This window comes from Carlito syrichta, unplaced genomic scaffold (assembly GCF_000164805.1).
Source record: "Carlito syrichta isolate Samal-C Ts95f unplaced genomic scaffold, Tarsius_syrichta-2.0.1 Scaffold305206, whole genome shotgun sequence".
Taxonomy (NCBI): domain Eukaryota; kingdom Metazoa; phylum Chordata; class Mammalia; order Primates; family Tarsiidae; genus Carlito; species Carlito syrichta.
This window is the reverse complement of record NW_007249302.1, coordinates 90,769-115,363: the sequence shown is the minus strand read 5'-3', so window position 1 is coordinate 115,363 and position 24,595 is coordinate 90,769.

Genomic DNA, 24,595 nt, shown 5'->3' with positions numbered 1-24,595 from the left:
AATTATAGCTGGAGAGGAATGGAATTTCAGTCCAGGATGTCCAGCCTCTAGCAAAAGAAAGCAAGGCTGAAGCAGTTTTGATTGGGTATTCAGAAAGTCAACCTTCCTGCTGCAGGTGCAAAATGGAGAGAGATCAAATTTCATCTCACTTGGGGCCCCATGAGATACCAGATCCATTTGTGTTAAAACGCCAAAAACGACGGAAAATGTCCATTAAACCAATAAGCTTAGAAACTGTCATTCGCTAATGGAGTATAGGCTATTTTGAAGCCTCCAGTAAGCAAAAGCCTCATAAGCTCCCCCTGTCTAATGAAAACAATACCACATCTCTGGCAGAATCACCAGCAAAGATGGAAAAAAGCAGGCCTGACGATTCCTAACATGCCACCATTTAATTTGGGCAATGTTGATAGATCACTTAGATTGTTTTTTTCTTGTTCACAAACCCTATAAGGTCCATGTAGAGGCTTGTACATTATGTGATTAGCATAAGCTTAATCAAGGGGTGAATCTCACCACAGCTGCTTTTCCAGATGGAGAGTCTTTCCTGGAGCAAATCACCACTAAGTCCTCTCAAGGTCAGCCTTCCACAAAGTCCTAGGGATGGACACAATATAGTCATGTCCTTTGCTAAGGAATGACAAGGGTGATCTTTGCTCCAGTTCCCAATAAATTCTTTATTCCCATCTCAGACCTTGTTGGTACGGTCTTTATATATTTCTATATACATATTATATTTCTATGCTATATTTCTATCAGTATATTTTGTCATATCCACTCAACCGATCTTTAAGATGTCCCAAATTCTCCTTCACTGTATTTAGTGATCTGGCTCTCTTTTTTTGTCACTTTCATCCCAATTGTCAGGAAGTCCTAGAAGGTATTTGCTTTTACCTGACAGGGATCACTGCACCCATCGAGTATCCTAGAGCAGGTCTCCGCTAGTTCTTCATATCTGGGCCACAATTTAGTCCACAGGAACCTTAATCATCCCACATCCAAAATGTCACCCTGAGCTACTTTAGTAATGACATCATGCTAACAAAACTCAGTGAAATGGAAAATGGAACTCTATACGCCATTGTAAGACCCATGTCAGAAAGCAGGCGATAAATTGCTGTAGCTGTTCAGGCTGATGACCGAGGAGTCCAAGGTGTGTTGAGAGGTCCCATTTTTCTTAACCTGTGTCTCTTTGTAAAACTGAGCCTGATACTTACAGGGAGTTTATTTGGAAATTGATCCAAAGAAACAGAAGTACAGGACTGAAGAGCGTAAAACAGAACAAGAGGGAAAACGAATTTATTCAGTCGACCAATTCCACTTGGACATTCTGAATTGTAGACAACGTACCTGAGAAAAGTCCTACCAAGGAATTGCAAGAGAATAACATATGTTCCATTTGTCATTGGTCAAAGTTTGTGATTCCAAATTGAGAATGCATAAAACCTGAGCAGATTTCCACAGGGTTCCATGTCAAATGATCAGAGTTACCCTTTTACATCATAAATTGTTAAAAGTAGCCACACTACTTCTGGAATGCATTGCTGCTTAGAAATTTCTTCTGCCAGACATTGTCAGTCCTCACTCTCAAGTTCAGCCTTCCACAAAGTCCTAGAGATGGACACAGTACAACCATGTCCTTTGCTAAGGTATAACACAAGGGTGATCTCTGCTCCAGTTCCCAATTAATCTTTTATTTCCATCTCAGACCATGTCGGCATGGCCTTTATATATTTCTACATACTATATCATATTTCTATGCTATATTTCTTTCAGTATATTTTGTCATATCCACTCAACCAATCTTTTTAAGATGTTCCAAATTCTCCTTAATCTTTTTTGACTTCTGAATCCTCAACTCTTTCAATCCCTGCCCATTTAGCCAGTTCAAAAGCCATTTTCACATTTTCAAGGTATCTTCTTTTTTTGAGTCAGAGTCTAACTCTGTCTCCCAGGCTGGAGTGTAATGGCATGCTCAGGGGGACTGCAGCCTCAACCTACTGGGCTCATGTGATCCTTCTGCCTCAGTCTTTCAAATAGCTGGAACTACAGGCATGTGCTACCATGCCCAACTAATTTTTTATTTATTGTAGAGATGAGGTTTTGCCAAGTTGCCCAGACTGGTCTCAAACCCTGGGCTCAGGTAATCCTCTTGCCTCCACTTCCCAAAGTGCTAGGATTACAGGCCTGAGCCACCATGCCTAGCTCAAAGTATCTTTATAGTAACACCTCAGTACTTGTTACCGATATTTTGTCTTAGTCCATTCAGTGCTGCTATAAAGGAATATTCAGAACTGGGTAATTTATAGAGAAAAGTTTATTTGGCTCATGGTTCTGCAGGGTATAGAAAAAGCATGGTACCCACACGTTCTCACTCATAAGCAGACCCCCAATTATACATAATACTATAAGAGAGGGATTGGCATTAGTGGGAAACTGTTGGGGGAGTGGGATTGGCAGTTGAGGGAAACTGCCAGGGGAGGGAGGGGCATACCTCATCAACAAGGGTTCCTGCATCATAAATATTTGTATACCTAACCCTGAATTGTACCCCAACATCTTTAAAATTAAAAAAAAACTTTTTTTTAAAGCATGGTACCAGCATCATGGGGTACCAGTAGGGACTCAAGCTGCTTCCACACATGGTGGAAAGTGTATAGAGGTCACATGGCTAGAGAAGAATACAGAGAGTAAAGGGAGGTACGAGGCTTTTTTTCACCAGCAGCTCTTAAGGAAGCTAAAATGGTGAGAACTCACTCACCCCAAGGTACCCTAAGGATGGCCTTAGTCTACTTATGAGAGATCTACCCTCATACCTAAACACCTCCCATTAAGCTCCACTTTCAACATTGAGGATCAAAATTCAACATAAGATGTGGTAGGGACAACCATCCAAAGTACGGCAGGGTGTTAATTCCTCTACACTTCCAAATTTCACATGGATAAATGCCAAGGGAGACTTTTCAGTTTTCCCAGGTATCTGAAGGACTCAGGGGCAAAAAAAGCAATGTTCTGGGCAACACAACTGAGGCAAAGAAATGTTTGCTTCAGTTGGTTCCAGAGCAGCAACTGGAATAGAAGATGAGTTGAGAGAATGTGAGATGGTTTTCTTCGAACTGCAGATAAGCTTTCCAGAAAGCACTTATCCTGTGAACTTTCTCTCCAAGCAGGAGACACAATGTTTGGTGAAATTCTTTGGATGTTCAAGATGAAATAGCACATTTGAATGTGCTATTGCAACCCATTTGCTGAATGACCCAAGGCTGCTGATTTTGAATGGGTCGCAAATAAAAGGAGTCTCTTTTGCTATGACTGGTATGACTAGACCGCAGATGCGATGTTCTTGAAATATCTATGCCAGACGGTGATGCTGAATAATGACTCTTGCAAACCTTGGTTAAAAAAATGTACTGATGTCCCTAAAGTTTGAAAGTAAATATGCTCTCTTTGAAAGGCAGCTTTTGCCTTGTTTCTGAGCGCCTATGAAAATGGAACATCTAACTTCTAATAGATAACCATGAACCTGAGTTACCTTTTATGAACTGGGTATTATCTGACCAAACTACACTACTGCAGTGTCAACAGTAGCATACAAAATGTTATGCATATGAGTCTGAGTATAAGTAGGTGCTGAATGCATGAGTCAGTTTCATAAACAAGTTCCTCCTGTGAGTTTTGTATCTAAACTTCCACTGTTAATCTTGCCTTGACTCTGAGCTTGGATTTCAAGGAGTTCTTTATGACCTTAAGATTCTGAGAAGAAAACCTGTGGACCCATTTTACAGAACTTTTAGTAGGACACACTGGCACTTGACGCAAGTGGGTTTCTGTGGTGACACAGTCTCACTCCTGTGATCCCGATGGACACTGAGAATAGTTAATATTAACAGTAAGCAGAAGTTCTAATAGTTATTCCTGTGAGTCGTTGATTCCTGGGCAATAGTTTGGTGGATTATCAAGAGGTTAGAATGAATAAGATTGGATGATTGGAGACAAGGTTATTTGAGGACAAGTTACGAACAGAGATTGGATCTGAAATGTGAGCATATTTCTGTCTTATGGGAGTATTTGATCCAAATATCTTCTCTGTAAATGAGACTCTCAGTCATCAAGTAGATATGATGATCTGCCCTGTGGGCATTGATCCGTGTTACGTGCAGCCAACTCACTGATTGTTCACGAAGACCATGAACAAGGGGTCCATATGGGTAGGAACAGATGTAATACATAGACTCAATAAATTTTTTTCCTTTCAAGATTGGTCTGGCTATTGGCACAGTTGAATTTTCAACTTGCCAGTAGTTGGGTCTGACCCTCATCTGATAAGTAACAAACCCTAGTGGGATCAGTCAGTCAGCAAGGGGAAAGCTAATTATACCAGATCATTTTTTTTGAGTTGGAGTCTCAGTGCAGTGGCCACTCCCGGCTACCGCAGCCTGGACCTGCTGGGCTCCGGTGATCCTTCCGCCTCAGCCTTCCAAGTAGCTGGAACTACAGGCGCGTGCTACCACGCCCAGCTAATTTTTGATTTATTGTAGAGATGAAGTCTCGCCAACTTACCCAGGCGGGTCTCAAACCCGCGGGCTCAGGCAATCCACTCACCTCAGCCTCCCAAAGTGCTGGGATTACGGGCTGAGCCACCAAGCCCGGCCCAGATCATTTTTTTAAGAACAAATGAGATATCAATTCATCCTTACTGGAATAGGTACATTATATGGATTTGGATTTTCTTTTTCAGTTTGCAAGGCTTCTGACGGTAATGCCATCTACAGGCTTTACTCAACGGCATATGAAACATCATGTTACCATACTCAAAATTTTATGACCTAGGAATTACTTCTCAGTAAAGTAACTAACCTTCTACCTTTAAAATGCTTTTTTCTTATTTTACTGCTTGAAATATTCAAATTGCATTATCTCTCTGCAAAACATCTTTGATATATATTCAAGAAATATTTTCTGGAATTGAATATGTTTTTTGACCAAATAAATATAGAGATGATAAAGGTACTGAAGTATGCTAAAATATGTGTTAAATTTCCTTGGTCCATTGAACATTTATCTTTATAAGGTAATGAAATGTACAGTGATAAGGTTGTACAGAGACCCAGAAAAACATTTAGCTATCTTCAAACACCAGAATATTGCAAATTCCCTGCTGAGATCCTGATACATAGGCATGAGTCTCCCCAGAGGTCACTGCATCTTTTGAACATGATTTCTTTAAGATTTTTTAAAAGCTAATGTTATAGATAGAACCATCAAGAGATCCAGATGTTATTAAAAAAAATTTTGCGGATGGTACATAAGAGACTATTAATATCTATATTCAGTTTCAATGTCATCTCCTAAAGAAACACAAAACTTAGCAACAATGGTTTAGAGAAAGCATGTGTCTAAACTTCAAACTACAAGACACATGTTAAGAGACAACTATTGTATTTTCAGATAATACCTGTTCACTATGACTGCTGAAAAAGGAGAGAAGAAAAAAATCAAACCTTTTTCTCAACTGTCTATTATTTTTAAACTTATAAAATAAACTTATTTTCTCTTTTCTCTGTCTCTCTCTGGAAGGTTGTGGGACATGGAACATCCAAAAAAAAGCTATGCTATCTATTGGTAAAAGATGCTGATTTGATTGTCCAGAACTATTACTCTCTTATCAAACTCCTCGTATAATAAAAGCTTGCAATTATTAATTTTTTTGCAATGATTTTAAGCTTTTTTATAAGTATAGCATGCCATCCATGTGCTTCAACTCTAAGCTTTATATGCTACTTCTAAGACACCGAGATGTATTTGAAGCATACGTTTAAAAAAAACAGATGAAGAATATGCATATTTACAGGCCGAACCACCAAATTCTCTAACTGCTCTGATCCTAATTCTTCATGAAGACAATCACAGTTAATTCACCCAATTTCGTGTCACCTAGGCCTTTGTCATACTGTTTTATTAGTTTGTTACATCAGTAGAATAAAAGGAGAATTTTTTTCACTTCAACCAAAACATGCTCTTCAATGGGTTGCAAGTTCACAACACATTAATTACAGTTTTCTCCTTCCTTAGGACACCCACAGAGCAACAAAGACACCAATCATCTTGTGAAAGAAGACAGAGCTGGAGGTGAGCTGGTGAGCAGTTGGGAGAGAACTAGCTGGGAGGTGGAAGGAAGAGGAAAAATCACCAGGGTAGTGACCAAGCATGTGTCAGGCAGGGGTTTCTCCTAGCGCTGATTTAACTTACCCCTTGAGGTTAGAAACACACTTCATCTTTCGAATAATCAGAACACCTGATTACCTCAACTGTGATGAATCTCAGTCCACCCCGAAAATAAGCATAAAAAAGAATGGCACACTTATTAAGGCTTAGGGCATACACATGCAAGTTTCTAGAACAAAAATATTGGACATGTTTATATTTTAGGTTGCTCTAGTTAAATCAGTCTCTTTGACAATAACCTACACACTTTAGAATTTAGTGCTATTGACATTTGGGGCCACATAATTCCTTGTTGTACGGGGCTGGCCCGTGCATGGTAGGACATTAAGTAGTATCTCTGGTTAATACCCATTAGATGCCAGAGAATTCCCCTTCTCATCCATTGTGAAAGCCGAAACTATCTCCAAAACTACTCCCTGTTAAAAAACCACTCCGTTACACATAGGAAGTAAATCCTGGTCTTGTCAATTTTGTGGATACAAACTGCCAGAGCCTGTCAATATTTATTTTATTCTATTTCTTACCATTTATATCTTGTCAACTCGCAAATTCTGTATGCAAATTCATTGTGTTTATTACCAAGGCACCTTTTCAGATGACCTGTAATGATATTGTACAAGTATGGAATTCACAGTGGCAAGTGAACAGCTAAACATTCCTCTAAAATGTGGTGAATTTGAGATTAGAATATTCATAAGACACTGGTTCCAAGTTTAATGTTTTGTGAATATCACTGACTCACTTATTTGTTTTATTATTAGAACACCTGGAATCATGATACACATTTCTTGTGAAGTTATTCATCTTTGGAATTTCCAACCATCAATATTATTCAACTCCCTACATTTATAGGTAAACTGGGAATTGGGAAATTTAGACGATTTGATGTCCTTGCAGTCTATTCACTGCAAAGTCAAAATTGTGGCCTGATAATTTGGCAAGTACTTTGATTTTTTTTCTCCATTTACAGCAGCATTGTTCAAAGTTTAGACAGTGGCACTGATGAGGTTTGGACTGATTCCCAATTCAAGTCTTTTAGTCTATTATCATGAGCAAGTGATATTCACTTCTAATATTTCCTTTTATTCTTGGGACTGAAATGGATACTTGCTTTTAATACACAAAATGAAAAATAAAATGTCACTAAGTTAGTTATTCATTTTATAAATTTTTAAATTTTCATTCAAAAAAAGGATTATTCACAACTGCAAACATGTGGAATCAACCTAAATGCCCATCAAGTGATGAGTGGATAATGAAAATATGATCTCTACATATATGTGCACACACACACACGCGCACACACACACACACACACACACACACACACACACACCCCAAGAAATACTATTCAGTAATACAAAAAAAGAATGGAATAATATCTTTTGCAGCAATATGGATGGAATTGAAGACCATCATCTTAAGTGAAGTAATGCAGGAATGGAAAACTAAACACTGCATATTTTCACTTACAAGTAGAAAATAAGTAAAGGGTCTGCAAAGACATAGAAATGGTGTAATGGTCATTAGAAACTCAGAAGAAGAAGGGTAGGAAATGGTGGAAGGATGAAAAAAAATCACTTATCCAGTCCAATGTGCATTGATGGGGTCGAGCGTACACTTAAATCCCAGACTTCTTTGCCACTATACAATGCATTCATCTAACCAAAAACCAATTGTACCCCCCCAAAGCCATTGATTTTTTTTTTAAAGTATGTGGTATGCTACTAGAGTTTATGGAGGACTCTAACTTACCAATTTACTAAACAGACCTAATAAATATTTGCTAATGGTGCAAACTCCTAAATATGAAAATGTGAAACCATCACAATTAGAGGAAAGAATGCTTTGCTGCCGTGGCATCTTTTTCCCCCGTGAATTCAGCAAATGAAATGAACAGAATCTTCCAGGAAAGAAAAACTAGATGGTCCCAACATAGGAAAAGATACTCAAAACTTTAAAAGTTATGAGATACATTTTGAATCTATAAGATTGTAAAAGATCAAAACATTTGATAACACCTTGCTTTGGTAAGGATGTGGGCTCACAGATTCTCTTACACATTGCTAGTGAGAATTTAAGTTGTTACATCTTCTATGGCAAAAAGTTTGGCAAAAATGTTAAATGCATATTGCATTTGTTCCAGAAATCTCACTTCTAGTGCTTTCTCTTGTAAATATATTCACATGTGTGGAGAATGTTCATTAAAGCACTGTTTGCCATATCCAAAAATCGGAAACATCCTGATATTTCTCAATAGGTAATGAGAAAATAAATTAAGAGCCATTCTAACCTATTGTAGAAGAATGAGACAGAAATCATGTGGTTAAATACATAAATGCAATATTATAAATTGTACTGCCATTTATTGCTACTAGATGTGCAAACATAAATATTGTTCTATGCTTATATGCACTGAATATTTCTGGGAGGACACAAACACATAAGTGAAAAGAAAGGAAATGAAATAAAATAATAACTGAAAAGAGGCTAGGGCAGGGAATTAGGTGTCTGGAGGATAGGGAGAAGGAACTCTCCTTTTCATAATGTCCTTTTTGCACAACTTGAATTTGAGCAACACATTTACAAGTATAATAATAACGGCCCCCAAAATGTAGCCCCAGGCCCAGTCTCTTTGGATCCTTCAATAAGACATGAAGTTTCTACTCTGGGGATTGCTGAGTCCCAGTAATAGGAGGTCGTCAATATTCCAAAGGCAGTTGCCAACCCTGGATTTCCCTTATCCCACAGAGTCCACAAAACACTTTATTTCACTGTGCTTCTTGCCTGCTGGCAACCAAAGAGTTTTTTCACAAGAGCAAACTGGCAGGCTAATAAGTGTCAACCCCAGTTGCACCCAGACTATAAAACTGACCCCTACATACACACTAAATGAATTGGATGATGGCTTTAGGGTCCAAAGCTTTCCCAACGCCAGGCTCTAGTTTTAAATTCTTGGTTGTTCCCTAAAGGTCAAATGACTATACAGGACTGGGCATTATTATGACACATAGAATTTTGTTTTTACCAAGTATCTTTCTGTTATTCAGTCTTTTCTTATTACATCACAACTGCTTGAGACTGAACAGAAAATAGCAACCCACATGTTCTGGAGAAACGGGAAAAAGTTAATAGGAAGAGAGATACTTAATGTCTTAGCAACCTCTAAGAGTTATGGTAACCCATGATTTGAGTGTAGACCCTTTTCTGAGCCACAAGGGATGCAGAGATCATTCGTGATGAGTCTCGCTAAATGGATCTGTGATAATCCTGACCTTGAATGACAGAAGACTCCCGGTCAGTGGAAACAGATACAGGAAAGTCAAGTGTTTCTTTTCGCTTTTGCTTGCTTGTTTGTTTTTTAAAGAATCCTTCCTAGAAATGAGAAAGAGAATAGTGTGGTTTCATCATCAATGTTCATGCCATCACTGATGGGAATTTCTTGCATAAAAGTATGTATTCAATCCCTCCCTCTGCCAAATTTCTTACTATCCCCAATATTCTGCTTCTTCTCAGCCTGCCCATATTCAGATAGTTTTTCCACTCTTCTACCAAAACACTGCTTGTATCAGTAAGTTTTGACTGTTACTATTCTTGGAACTTTCATTTCACTCCCATTATCCTCATTGCTTTCTAGGTTATGTCCCCCTGTGATTTGCCCTACAAGGCCCTGCATTATGATATGCTGGATCTATGATAGACACATTTCCACCTGCCCTAAATTTTCCTTAACATCTACCATCTTCGTGAACCTAATAAATTTTTTATCTTTTTTTAGCGTTCACCACTTTTCAACCCTATCTCTTACTCATGCTCGAAAGAATCTCAAGTTTTTCCAGCTCTTTGGGAGATAAGAAAAGTACAGTTCCTGGTCCCCAGTATGTCCTCTAGAAGAAAGATTTGTCTAATTGCAGAAAAATGCACAGAGCACTGCTGACTTTGTTTATTTTTCCTTCTATCTCCACCTGTACTCTCTCTGTTGCTAAACAAAACTTTTACTCACACCTCATATTCTTCATCACGTTCTCCACTGTGACTTTTGCAAAATTGCTTTTTCTCTTTAATCCACAAATATTTCCTTGCCTTCCCAATCTCAAGAAGTGATCTCATTTCTTTCTTTCCGTAGGACTGTTCTTCAAGAGATAGGGCACTGCATGGTTATTTCGATCAGCAAACCTTGAGAAATGCATCTTTAAAAAAATCAGATAACCCATCTCTCAACTAAATATATAATATTAACAATTTTGTAATATGTGTGAAATCAGATTATTAAAGTATTTTTAACAATTGGCACAGGGCCTGGAGTAAAGCAGATAATCAGTCATTGTCCTCTCAGGAAGATTAAATGAAAAGGCAAGGTCACAAGGAAGTGATAATAATAGAAAATAAGATAATTTTCTAGGAAATAAAACAAAGAAGCATTTGAATCTTTAATTTGATAATTTGTTTTTAAAAATATGGTCAGCTTTATACTTCCCAGGAAGCTAGGATTCCTATATCTTCAGGAGAAAAAAAAACATGAACGAAGAACCAATTTTCACAAGAGTCTTCTGGATGTTGCCGGAACAATAGGCATATATCTCAAAGCCTCACATCAAAATCATCTCCATCTCTGGATAGATGACAACATAGAATTGCCTTCTTATAACCGTGATCATGATTCATCAAGACATTAAGTCATTATATTGTGTATGAGGTGTTTACGATAGGACCAGTTAGAATAAGTCTCCAGAAGCCACACATATTTTATATTCTACTACTTAAGAAGTTCATCCTAACTTCTCCAGAAAACCTACTTTTTGGAACTAGATTTAAAAAGTTGAAAGTTGTATTCACTGATTGGGGCTCTTTCTCCAAAAAAATAAAGCAAATGGACTACTGAACAAAAGAGTTAATCAAGAGCATGGCTATCTATTGAGGTTACTTATGAGTGGCTTTGACTTGAGAATTGCAAGAAGTCTTGAATGAGTCTCCCTGAAGAAGTTTGCCAGATTTCTGCTGAGAAGTTTGACTCTATCTTTGCATGATAATTTTCATAGCAAGATCATATGTTAGTAAAGGTGCAATAACACTGTAAGATTTTATTGTTGAAAGTGAAATTTTTATTAATGCTAATGGTAGCTACCATGTGTAAATGTATGATTTTCTATGTAAATATTTAACAAATGTTTGGAAGTCTCTAGCAAGTCGGTAGTTAATAAAGATTCCACAGTGCACAAGACATAAAATTTCTGTTCTCTTTCTGGTTTGGGGAGTCAATCAATCTTCAAACAGATAATCATATACATTTATCAGCCCATAAAAGATACTATAAATAAAAAAACAAAGTAGTTAGGGTGTGATGTGATTATAAGTATAACTTATATTTTGGAAACCAGATTTATTGCAGTTAGAAATTTCAAGAGATTTGCCTTCCTTCTCTTTTAATATTGCTTTTCTACTGAAGGATAAGCTTACTTCATCATTTCAAAAAGTAAAATATCAAGGTTATATAGTTCAATGTCTCAAGATTAGGAAATTTCAGATATTATATAAATTAAAAACTAGCGAAGCTACTGCTGTCTTTTAAACTTTGCACTTTCACCCCAGGCAGAATTCAATGTGTCATTAATTGCATTCTGTCAACTTTTGAATTGGATCAGGCAGTCTTTATTTTGTGAGTCAGGATGCTATTTTGTGATGTTGTACACTTCTTACTGCCTGCTACCTTCCACTCTGAAGACAACTACAGTTTTAGGAATGGGTTGGCATAGCAGTTAGTTTGCAATCAGTGTAAAAAGTCCTTTGAGCATCTGAGGGCAGAGTCTACTCTTAGAAAGTCCACAGAAAGTCCACATGAAAAAGAGATCTATAGGGTCCAGAGCAAGACGATAAACTTCACCTTATTGCAGGCTGGAAAATGTCTCTGGACCAGAACTTCCTGACTGAAGAGGAGAGGATCGGTGCTTCATTGTCTTCCTTGTCTTGCTGTGGCATCTCCGCTTACAAATGTGTGACAAGTATATTCTGCACCAACAATTGCCGAGCAAGGAACGTAACCACTTTTTGAATTACAGAGAATAAGCCTGGAAAGAATCTTAAATTCACCTAAGTTGATTTCCATAATATAGCTTTTTGGTGCTGTCCTGACTCAGATTTGAAGTCCTACTAGAGGCCAGTTGACTCAGATTTGAGGCCCTACTAGAGGGCAGTTGTTCTTTTGAGCAGCCAATTAAGTTCACACCCAGCCACTTCCCTTATCTGGTTTTCACACTCCAGGTCACGGTACACCTGTCCTAATTACCCCAGAGTCAGGTACCAGACAACCAGGGACTGTCCTTTTGTCCAGAGCCTGCTGACATTCTGCAAATTGGCCAGTCCTGAGTTTGTTTACCTTGCTCTATCTTTCCCTTCTGGCAGAAACCACAACAAAGCCCACAGCTCCCCATCACTCTCTCTGACCCGCCCCAGTGCCCATCCCCCATAGGGCAAGACCACGTCCTTCCCAGGGAACGGAGAGTAACAAGATACAAAGCTCTTTCTGCTTTCTCTCTCTTGATGTGGACCTGCCCTCACTATACCTCTCTCAAGGTTAATGGTTACCAGTACCTCTTCATCTTCTTGAAGAGGAAAGGAAGATACCGAAAAGAGGGGTGAATTGCCTGGAGTCGCCTAGTTTTTGGCAGAGGTAGGTCCAGAATTCAGGTTTCTGAAAGCAACCTCCTAATTCACTGTTCCTTTCTCTAACTTACATGGAAAGCAGCACTCACCAGAGACTTTTTTTTTTTGAGTTGGAGTCTCACTCTGTCGCCCAGACTGGAGTGCAGTGGCCGCTCCCGGCCACCGCAGCTTGGACCTGCTGGGCTCCGACGATCCTTCCACCTCAGCCTTCCGAGTAGCCGGAATTACAGGCATGCGCTACCACACCCGGCTGATTTTTTGATTTATTGTAGAGATGAGGTCTCGCTGCCCAGGCGGGTCTCGAACCCGCGGGCTCAGACAATCCACTCACCTCAGCCTCCCAAAGGCGCGGGATTATAGGTTGACCCGCCGAGCCCGGCTTTCACCAGAGATTAAAAACAAAACAAAACAAAACAGTCACATTATCTCTAATTTACTGAGCAGCTGATGGAACTTTTTGTTGTATCTGACACTATATATACACCACAGTTATTCAAGGTATGTGGTATAAAGCTCAGTTGAGCTTTAGAAAACCGAGAGTAATTTTCTAAAGAGAGAGGAACTGGCTTTGGCTACAGATCCACTTTTTACTTAATTATATAAGGAGCATTTCACACAGTCACAATTCAAATATTGCAGCTTCCAACTCCGTATACCAGCTATCGTCTTCGTCAAATGATATGAAGCTCATTGTTAAAAATGACAAATAAAAGTGGAGGCCACAATTCAGATCTATCCCAAGGCCAACCACCCATAACCATGTAATCAAAACTTAAGTCATCCTGATTTTCCCAAATTGCTGGCTCTGATCATAAATGAAGCAGAAAATGTAAGCTTCATAGCCTTGTCAGCATGATTCAGTGAAATTAAACCAATCAGCAATAGACAGATCAGCTTAACAGTTCTACTCACCCTAAAAAGAATGCTAATGTATAACAGCCAATCCCAGAAAAGGTCAGAATATCTCCTCTTTTATGCTGTATCAACTGTGCTGTCACCAGGGCTTCTGCCACTCAGTTCGAGATCTCCCGGTTCACGAGCTGTTCTTTGTAGATGCAAGAAACATTTATAATTGTCCTAACTTTCTCTGATTTTATTTCTGACTTGATAAAAATCAAAGACCCAACTCTGTACACTGGAGAAAGAAGGGAGATCTAGGAGGGAGAAGATCCATGATACAGTAGCTGTGAACTGTTTAATTTTAATGAATCCGCAGAGGAAAGCTAGCAGAATCTTATATAAGGAGAATGTTTACTATCCATCCCTCCCTCTTTTTCTTCATTCTATGCATTCTAGACCTCTCTTGTTATCTATTGAATGCAAATGATGTACCAGACACTGTTCTAAGGGTACCTGTCATTTTCACAACAACCCGATGAGGCATCATAGTCACCCCCACTTTACAGAGGAGGAAACAGAGGCACTCAGCTGCTAAGCCAAGTAGCTGAACCTGCCCTGTTCACCACAACATTCAGCTTCTCCTTTTATATGATGCATGCTCAGAAATCTCATGCACCTGTCATTTTCTCTGGTGAAGACAGCCAACTGAAATATTCAGGAAAACTTAGCAATTATAAATAATTCCATCACATTTGTCTCTGGAGTTTGCTCTACAATATCTCCAGGGTAGGTTTCTGCTCTCTGAAAGTCAGGATGAAAAGAAAACTCTTGCTGAACTGTTATTAGAATCCATACTATGGCTAAAGTGGAAACCAAAGCACTCTCTAGGAAACCCAATTCCCTGTATGTGAGGGAAGTGGAGACCGGCTTCGAAAGGATATATTTTCTCTGCTGGGACACTAGAAAGACTATCTAGCACATTCTAAAGCCAAGAGTAAAATCATACACGATGTTTGTCCATGTTGGCTAGTAGCAGATTGCTAGGCACTGATTTTTCAATGGGAATGCAATGAACCTTTTGGAGGGGACAGTGTGGTATCATGGGAAGACAGCTGTCCTGGGAGTCAAGAGCCAGTTTTGCTCATGGCCACATAGCTTTATTCCCTCAGCTTCATTTCACTTATGGGAGCTGCAGTTTTCTTTTCTGAGAATTTAAATTGTTAAGACTAAATAAATTATAGAAGGTTCTGGAAGACTGAGAGGTAGCAAATCCACTAGAGGACTTAATGACTATGGAAAAGTACCTCTTTGGCCTAGAGGAAAAAGGGAATTGCACCAGAGAGGGAGAGAGAGAGAGAGACAAGGTAACAAACACCAACAAGAGAGGAATGTTCTCTTAGGAGGCATCAAAGAGGCCTTCCAGGCACTATGGACTTACCCAGCTGTATGCAATGTCTGAACACAAAGTTCAATCCTATAACTACTCTTATTTTGCTTCTGTAGAGCTTTTGCAAGAGTTGAGGCTAATTGTGACATTTAATAGCCTATAAAAGTCCCACTCACAAAATAGAAAAGAAAAGAAAGAAAGAAAGGTTTTCTGCAAAGATATCATTGTTCTGCCTACACTCAGTTATCTCTCTAGGGTAAGAGTTAGCAAACTACAACCCATAGACCAAACCATCCCACTACCTGTTTGGCAAATAAAGTTTTATTGGAACACAGTCACATACATTTGTTTACCAATGACTTCTTTCAACAACAGCAGAGTTGAGAAGATGAGATAGAAACCGTGTGGGCCACAAAGCAAAAATACTGAGGCTCTTTTTAGATGAAGGGCTGGCTAGGCACGGTGGCTCACACCAATAATCCCAGCACTTTGAGAGGATTGCCTGAACCCACGGGTTTGAGACTAGCCTGGGCAACTTGGTGAGACCTCACCTCTACAATAAATCAAAAAAATTAGCCGGGTGTGGTGGCGCATGGCTGTACTTCCAGCTAATTGGAAGGCTGAGGCAGAAAGATCACCTGAGCCTAACAGGCAGAGGCTACGGTGGCCATAAGTGTGCCCCTGCCCTCCAGCCTGGGCGACAGAGTGAGACTCCGACTCAAAAAAATAAAAAGAGTAAGTGTCGACCCCTGCTTTAGGGGATCTTAGAAGTAACTCTAGCTCAAAGAACTTCTGTCCTGTTCTAAACTGGGAGGTACCAACATGGTCAGGGCTGTCTTCTCAATATGTATTCACCCATAGTCCAAGGGTATCCTCAAGATCAAGCATGCCTCAAGGGAATTTACGTTCTTTCCACTACATCAGTTCTCTAACAGCCGAATCACCTGATTATCCTTCTCCCTGCAGTCTGCTACACAGCACTTGCATCTCCAAGATCACCTCAGTGCTGGCAATGGATGCAGGGATGGGATTTATAGCAAAGCAAGCAATCATAAAAATACCCCAAGCAAGCCATGGTGAGCACAAAACTTCACGCACACTATCATGAATGCAGGAGACAACTCATTTTAACTAGTCTGGGGGAATATCGTTAAATGAAAAACCATCTATTTGTCTAGCACTTCACTCAACAAGCAGTCTTGTGACAAAATTATATAAAGCGGCTTCATTAGCAGAAATTATGCTATAACGATATAGCCAACTTTAAGTAGGTAGACTAAATTTAGATATTAAAAATTCCTAGTGAAGCATGGCTAGGAAACCCATACATATCACCCATAGCTACTGTCTGATACTTGATTCCCTTTCCTTAGAATAAATTGACTTGACTTCACCTGAGATACAAGATCTTCGAAGACACCAGAAATTCCTTCAATTCTTTCATAAGCAAGTATTATTCATTACTCCTCTGCTCTTCAAAGACGGCTCTCCATTTGTTTTCCTCCACCCATTTGTCTTAGCTGAGGTTTTTTCTGAGAAGCAACAGGCCTAGCTCCTAAAAATTCAATTGTTAATTAATATATGCATTTATATTTATGTCACCTGTCCAGTTCCCTCCTCACTTGTGGGCTTTCAAATACCAGGAAAGGGAGCACTCTCTGAATTCACCATAAGGTCCCTGGCAAAAACACAGAATCTCTTTTGTTATATACAGTTACAAGCTTGTCTTTTCCATCTTTTCGTGTAACCTTTTATCTTCTCTGGAATACTGTGGTGTAGTCAAGTTCTAGGTTACCAGTCCACTGGTTAGAGTAACAACAAGGATCAAGATAAGTTTTTTTCTTTTTTTGATAAAATTGAATGGAATACATCCAGATAGAGCAGATAATAAAAGAAAATATTAGAGGGTGCCACACTTACTAGCATATACAAAATTTTATATACAACATTACATTTATGTTATATATAAATTATATTTATTTTTATTTTTATATTTATATGCTGGGCTACAAAATTTTATACATATCATTGCATTTGTGTTATATATAAATTATATTTATTTACATTTTTATTTATATTTATATGCTGGGCCACAATGAAGAATACACTTAATTTGTTGATTAACATAAAATGAATTTGGAAGCTACTATTCAGATGTCTTTTCTCCCCTTTCCACCTCATCTTTCAAAGTTCTTCCTTTAATACATGTTTATATTTGCATTTATATTCAGTGACTCAGCCTTTAACTTTAAGACCCCAGATAATATCTGAGTTCCCAAATCATCCTTAAAGATTGCTTTGCTTGTTCTTTTTTAAAAATGTTCCTTTAGATCAATTTACTCGGACAAATGTTATCTCTGTTTTTGGCCCAAATACTGGAGGACGTTTTTATATTGTGAAATAAAATGCCACTGCAGCACTAAAAATCTAATTACTAATGAATATATGTATTTTTATTTGTAAATGGATACTGTAATGGCTAACTTACTGTAACCGAAATGAGCATTGCTTTAATGTTTATTGCTTTTTTCTAATTCATAATTCACAGGCTTATGTAGATCATTGTTTTTAAACAAATCAGTAAGTTGTGATTTGAAATTAAAGCAGTATATTTTAGGAAAAAATAGAAGCACATAAAATTTCTTGACAATGAAAAAGAAGAATATTTTTACTGAAGTAGAAATCCACAGTCTCTCTCAACTATTGGAGACAATGACAACGACGATCTCAGTCAAGTGAACTTCACGACATCCTGATACCACTTTCATTTGTGATTCACGAGGTAAAGCACAGCTGAGTCCCTGGATTTTTCTAATACGCGCTACCACGCCTGGCTAATTTTTTGATTTTACTGTAGAGATGAGGTCTTGCTGCCCAGGTGGGTCTCGAACCCGCGGGCTCAGGCAATCCACTCACCTCAGCCTCCCAAAGGCGCGAGATTACAGGCTGAGCCACCGAACCCGGTCTTCATTTCTATTTTAATGGAATGATGAAGGAATCATTGAGTTATTTAAGTTGAGTCAACGTGTGAGCCTTTTGAAAAATATTGTGAAAATCGTTCCTTTCTAGTATGCGTGTCTCCTGCTCTCAGACCCTGGTTGTATGCTTTACAATCAGCCACACAAAAGAATAGGATTTTAAGAATAGCCTCCTTACCCTAAAATGTCCAATGTTGAATCAAGATGCTGGCTATTTCCTTATTCGCTTCTTAGTCATCACATACTGGGTTTCCTTCTCTCCTCAGTGGTTCATTTTGGTTTTTGTTGTTTTATTTTTTTGTTTTAAAGATGTGGGGTACAATATAGGTTTAGGTACCTAAGTGGTACATCATACAGTTAAAGTTAGATAATCTTATTGATGTTATGGGCACCTACCACTACTGCCAGGCCCTTTCTTGTAATATTATGATAAATGTTCAGGGTGCACTTATGAGTGAGTACATGTAGTACTCAGATCTTTGTTTCTGTAATAAATCACTGAATATTACAAACTCTAATTCCACCCAAGTTGCTGTGAGGTTCCTAATTGTTTATTTATTTATGGCTGCATAGTATTCCATCATGTAAACGTACCACACTTTCTGTACCCAGTCCACTTTCGATGGACAGCACGGTTGGTTCCGTGTTTTTGCTATTGTGAATAGTGCTGCAATAAACATGCATGGGCAGGCATCTTTTTTGTAGAGCTAGTTCCTCTGGGTATATTTCCAGAGGGGGATTGCTGGGTCATAAGGAAGGTCAAGTTTTAGATCTTTTAGAAATCACCACACTGTTTTCCACAGAGGTTGTACTACTTTGCACTCCCACCAACAGTGTAGAAGTGTTCCCTTTCCCCCACACCCCACATCCTCTCCAGCATCTGTTGCTTTGTGAGTTATTGATGATGGCCATCCTAAGTAGAGTGAGGTGGTATCTCGGTGTGGTTTTAATTTTCATTTCTTTGATGACTAGTGAGGCTGAGCATTTTTTCATGTGTCTATTGGCTGCTCGTATGTCTTCTGAGAAGTGTCTATTCATATATTTTGCCAATTTTTTTTTTAGTTGGAGTCTCACTCTATCACCAAGGCTGGAGTGCAGTGGCAAACCATTTTTTAATAGGGTAGTTTGCTTTTTTTCCTTTTGAACTTTTGAGTTCCTTGCAGGTCCTAGATGCCAGGCCTTTGTCAGATATAGAGTTGGTAAATATTTTTCTCCATTCTGTGGGCAGTCTCCCTGCTCTCTTGATGATATCTTTTGCTTTGCAGAAGCTTTTCAGTTTGATGAGGTCCCATTTGTCTATCTTATCTTTTATAGCTTTCACTTTTAGAGAGTTGATCAGAAATTGGTTGCCTATTTCAATTTCTGTAAGGGTGTTTCCTACGTTTTCTTCTAGGATTCTTATAGTTTGAAGTTTTACATCTAGGTCTTTGATCAGTTTAGAGTTTATTTATGTGTATGGTAGGAGTCTTGTTTCAGTCTCCTGCATGTGGTCAGCCAGTTTTCCTCTCCTCAGTGGTTGTTGGTGGAGGCTTAGTCAAAGATGAGTTAGTTGAGAAATTGAGGTTTTGCTTCCAGAATATCTATCCTGTTCCACTGGTCTATATGGCTGCTCTTGTACCAATACCCAGCTGTTTTGATTATTGTCACTTTACCTCAGAGTTTGAAGTCTGGAAATGTGATACCTCTGACTTTGTTTCTTTTGCTAATGATTGTTTGGGCTATTAGTGGCATTTAAGTTTCCATATGAATTTCTGTATTGTCATTTCCAGGTCTCAGAAGAATGATGTTGGTAATTTAATGGGTATTGAATTAAATCTGTAGATGGTCTTTGGTAGAATGGACATCTTAACAATATTAATTCTTCCAATCCATGAGCATGGAATATTTTTTCCATTTATTTATGTCTTTGATTTCTTTGAGCAGCTTTTTGTCATTTATTTATTTATTTATTTATTTATTTATTTATTTATTTATTTATTTATTTTTAGAAAGCAGGATTTATCGAGAGGACAGAAAAGCTCCCACAGTGGGAGGGGACCTAAAGGAATTGCCCTATTGTCTTCATTGTAAAGGCCTTTCACTTCTCTAGTTAGGAAGATGTCAAGGTATTTCATTTTTGTGTGTGTGGCTATTATGAATGAGATTGAGTTCATTCAATCTTAATCAGTGCAAGGAAATTTTTGACAGATTCTCATAAATTTTTGAGGTATGCGATCATATTGCCAGCAAAGAGGGATAAGGTAACTTCCTCTTTTCCTATTTGGATACCCCTGATTTCCTTCTCTTGCCAGATTGCTCTAGCTAGATCTTCCAATACTTTATTGAACAAGAGGGCTGAGAGTGGGTAGTCTTGTCTTGTCTTGTTCTGATTTTTAGGGGAAATGCTTCCAATTTCTGTCTGTTTAGCAGTATGTTGACTGTGAATTTATCATAGATGGTTCTTACTATTTTGAGGTATGCTCCATCTATGCCTAGGTATTCAAGTGTTTTTATCAAGAAGGGATGCTGAATTTTGTCAAAATCTATGTCTAATGATATTATCATGTGATTCTTGTTTGTATATCTGTTTTTATTATCACAGCTTGAAAATTGTATCTAATGATATTATCATGTGGTTCTTGTTTTTATATCTGTTGAAGTATTTAATTACGTTTATGCTCTTGCAGATGTCATATCAGCCTTTCATCCTGGGGATGAGGCCTACTTGGTCATGGGTAGATGACTTTTGAGATGTATTGTTGGATTCAGTTTGTTAGAATCATGCTGGCAGTTTTTGCATCTATGTTCATCAAGGATATTGGCCTGGAGTTCTCTTTCATTATTGAATCTTTACCCGGTTTGGGTATTAATGTGATGGTAGTGTCATAAAATAATTTGGAGAGAGTTCTATCCTTCTCGATCACCTGAAATGCTTTCACTAGGATTGGCATTATCACCTCCTTGATTGTTTTGTAGAATTCTGCTGGAAATCTGTCTGGTTCAGGGCTTTATTTTATAGGTAGTTTATTTATTATGAAGTCAATTTCCTGGGTTGTTATTGATCTATTTAGGGTCTCAAGGTCTTCTTCCTTTTTTTTTTTTGAGTTGTAGTCTCACTCTGTTCCCCACACTGGAGTGCAGTGGCCACTCCCAGCTTCCACAGCCTCGACCTACTGGGCTCCAGTGATCCTTCAGCTTCAGCCTTCCAAGTAGCTGGAACTATAGGCGAGCGCTACCACACTCGGCTAATTTTTGGATTTATTGTAGAGATGAGGTCTCACCAAGTTGCCCAGGCGGGTCTCAAACTCGCGGGCTCAGACAACCCACTCACCTCAGCCTCCCAAAGCACGGGATTATAGGCTGAGCCACCAAGCCCGGCTAAATCTTCTTCTTTCAACCTGGAAAGGTTGTGTGATGTCAGACAACCTCCATTTCATTTAGATTTTCAAGTTTGTTTCCATATAATTGTACATAGTAATCTCTGATAGTCTTTTGTATTTTTTCAGGGTCCATTGTGACTTGATCATTTGCATTTCTGACTGTGTGTATTTGGGCTTTTTCTTTCTTTTTCTTGGTCAATCTGGCTAGGGGTCTATTGATCTTGTTTATCCTTTCCAAGAACCAGGTTTTTGTTTCACTTATTATATTTTTGTCTTCTATGTCCTGTATTGGGACTTATATTTTGTGATCTGGATTCTTCTGCTGATGTTAGTGTTTTGGTAGTCTTGTTTTTCCAGCTCCCTTAGGTAATTTGTGACCCTTCCATTTTCTTCATGTGTGTTCATAGAAATATGGAATCTTCTCTTAGTACTTCTTTCATGATATTCCACAGGTTTTTGTAAGATATTTCTTCATTTTCATTTGTTTTCAGGAAACTTTTAATTTCTGCTTTAATTTCTGTGTTGACCCAGGAGTCCTTCAGCAATCCTGTTGCTTAGTATCCATGTTTTTGTGGGTTTTGGGGAAACTTTGTTGGTCTTGATATTTATTTTTGTTCCATGTGGCCTGAGAAGTTAGATGGCAGTAATTTGGTGCTGTGAAATTTGTGTATGCTTGATTTATAACCAAGGATGTGGTTGATCTTAGAGTACATTCCATGTGTTGATAAGTAGTATGGATATTCTGTGGTTGTTGAGTGGAGTGTTCGTAGATTTCTATTAAGTCCATTTAGTCAAGCATCAAGTTGAGGTTCTGAATCTCTATGTTGATTTTTTTGGCTTGATGATTTATCTAGGGTTGTTACTGGCGTAATTAACTCCCCAGCTATGATAATTTTAGAGTCAATATCTTTTTTAGTTTATCTATATGCTGCTTTATAAAAATTGGTGCTTTTATTTGGGGTCCACATATATTTAGGATGGATATTTCTGGATAATGGATTGAATTTTTTATCATTATGTCATGACTTTATCTTTTTTCATTTTTGATAGCTTAAAGAATATTTTGTCTGATATTAAGATCACAACTCCTGCTTTCTTTTGTGTTTCATTCACCTGAAAATTTGTTTTCCGTCCTCTCACTTTGGTTCTGTGGGTGTCCATTCTGGAGAGATGAATCTCCTGGAGACAGCATATTGTTGCATCATTTTTTAAAAATCCAATTTGCCACTCTGTGTCTTTTCAGTGGTGCATTTAGTCCATTCATGTTCAGGATATTGAGATGTGAGAGATTATTCTTGTCATGAGGTTCTTATAGAGTTGATTGTTGTTGATTGTTTGTTTTTGGCTTTCTTTTGGTTTTTGGAGTGATATATGTGTGTGTTTTCAATCGTTTTCATGCATTCTTGGAAAAAGCATGGTCTTTCTCCTCCCCTCCCATCCCCCACCCCGTGTTCAAACTTTTTTAAGTGACTCTTGTAAACCTGATCTGGAGGCTACATAAGTTCTTAGGGATTAAATGTCTGGGAAGGATTTTAATTCTCCATTGCTGTTGAAGCGTAGGTTAGATGATAAGGAAATTCTTGGTTGGAATTATTTATCTTTGAGAACTTTGAAGATTGGACTACAGTTTCTTCTAGTCTGTAGTGTGTCTGTAGGTAAGTCTGCTACTGACCTTTCTCTCTTGCTGCCTTTAGAATTTTTTCTTTTACTCCTACTTTGTGTAAGCAAATTACTATGTGTCTAGGAGTTGGTCTTCTCATTTGATATCTCACACGGGTTCTCTGAATTTCTTGTGTTTGAATGGTCACATCTCTGATGAGATGAGGAAAGTTTTATTGAATAATTTCATGGAATGTGTGTTCCAGGGTGGTCTCTGTCTCTTCATCTGCCTCAGGAATGCCAATTAATCTTAGGTTAATTAATCTTGAGATAACCATGCATCTCCTGGAGGCTTTTTCTGTCTTTTTAAGCTTCTCTATGTTTTTAACAATTTAGATTAGTTCCACACTTTGATCCTCAAGCTCTGAGATTCATTCTTCTGCTTGATTAATACTGCTTCCCATGTTTGTCATTTTGTTATTGATTTTGTTTACTGTTTTCTTTATTGCCATCTCAGTTATCAACTTCCTCATTCTTTCCTCTTCTCTCTCCTAATTTCTATTCATTCTTTCTGTTAATTTCTTGATATTGGGATTTTTGGCTTGAAACCAGTTATTGTGGGGGTTCTTCATTGAGTTCCGAAGTCTATATTCTCCAGTGCTGTCTGCCCAGGGTCCGAGATGGAACCTGTGATCCTCCTTTGGTTCTTCTTCATTTGTGATGGCTTTCTTTCCCCTTTTCCTTCCTTCTTTAAGTCTGTTGCTCAGTGATAGGGAGGATAGCTTTCACTTTTCTTTGCTCAATCCCCTATTCTTATGCAGATCCTTTGGAATTGTTCAATTTTGAAGCCAGACTGGGAATGCGGTGTGAGGGGGGTGGGGGGATGGGATCTGCTTTCTTGCAGTTTTGAGATTTGATTAAGGTGTGCTGGTAGGAGCTGTGGTTCAGAAACTATCTGCAGATCACAGTATCTGCTTACAGATTTATGAGCCCCTGGAACCCACTTCCCACCACCTTGCAATCTGTCCATGTGGTTGGGGCATATGTATTCCCCCGAGAGCAAAATGAGATAAGAAAAGAAAAAGAACAGATGAAAGGAGAAGGGAGATGAAAGGAAGGTAAAGAGAGAAGAAGAAGAAGAAGAAAAAGAAGAAGAAGAAGGAGGAGGAGGAGGAGGAGGAGGAGACAGTCACACCAAACTAATGAATAAACAAAGAAACAAACACAAACATACAAACAGAGAAGACCTGATGATGCACTCATTCTCAAAACGCCCGTATGCAAACAGAAAACTAAAAAAACCCCACAAAAATAACAAAAAAGGTGTTCAAAGACACAAACAGAAACAGAAAGAAAGAAACAAAAAGAGAGCACTCCCTCTGTGACCATTTCTGAAACTTGGGGTTCCTTTCCCAAGGGCCGCTTCTGCTTGGAGCTTCTGCTGTGGTAGGAAGTAGGCTCCAGTCTCCAGCCACCTCCTCTGCACTCTCAACCCAGGCTGATGGGGTTGCTTTTAGTATGGGTCCAATGTCCCACAGACTTCTGTG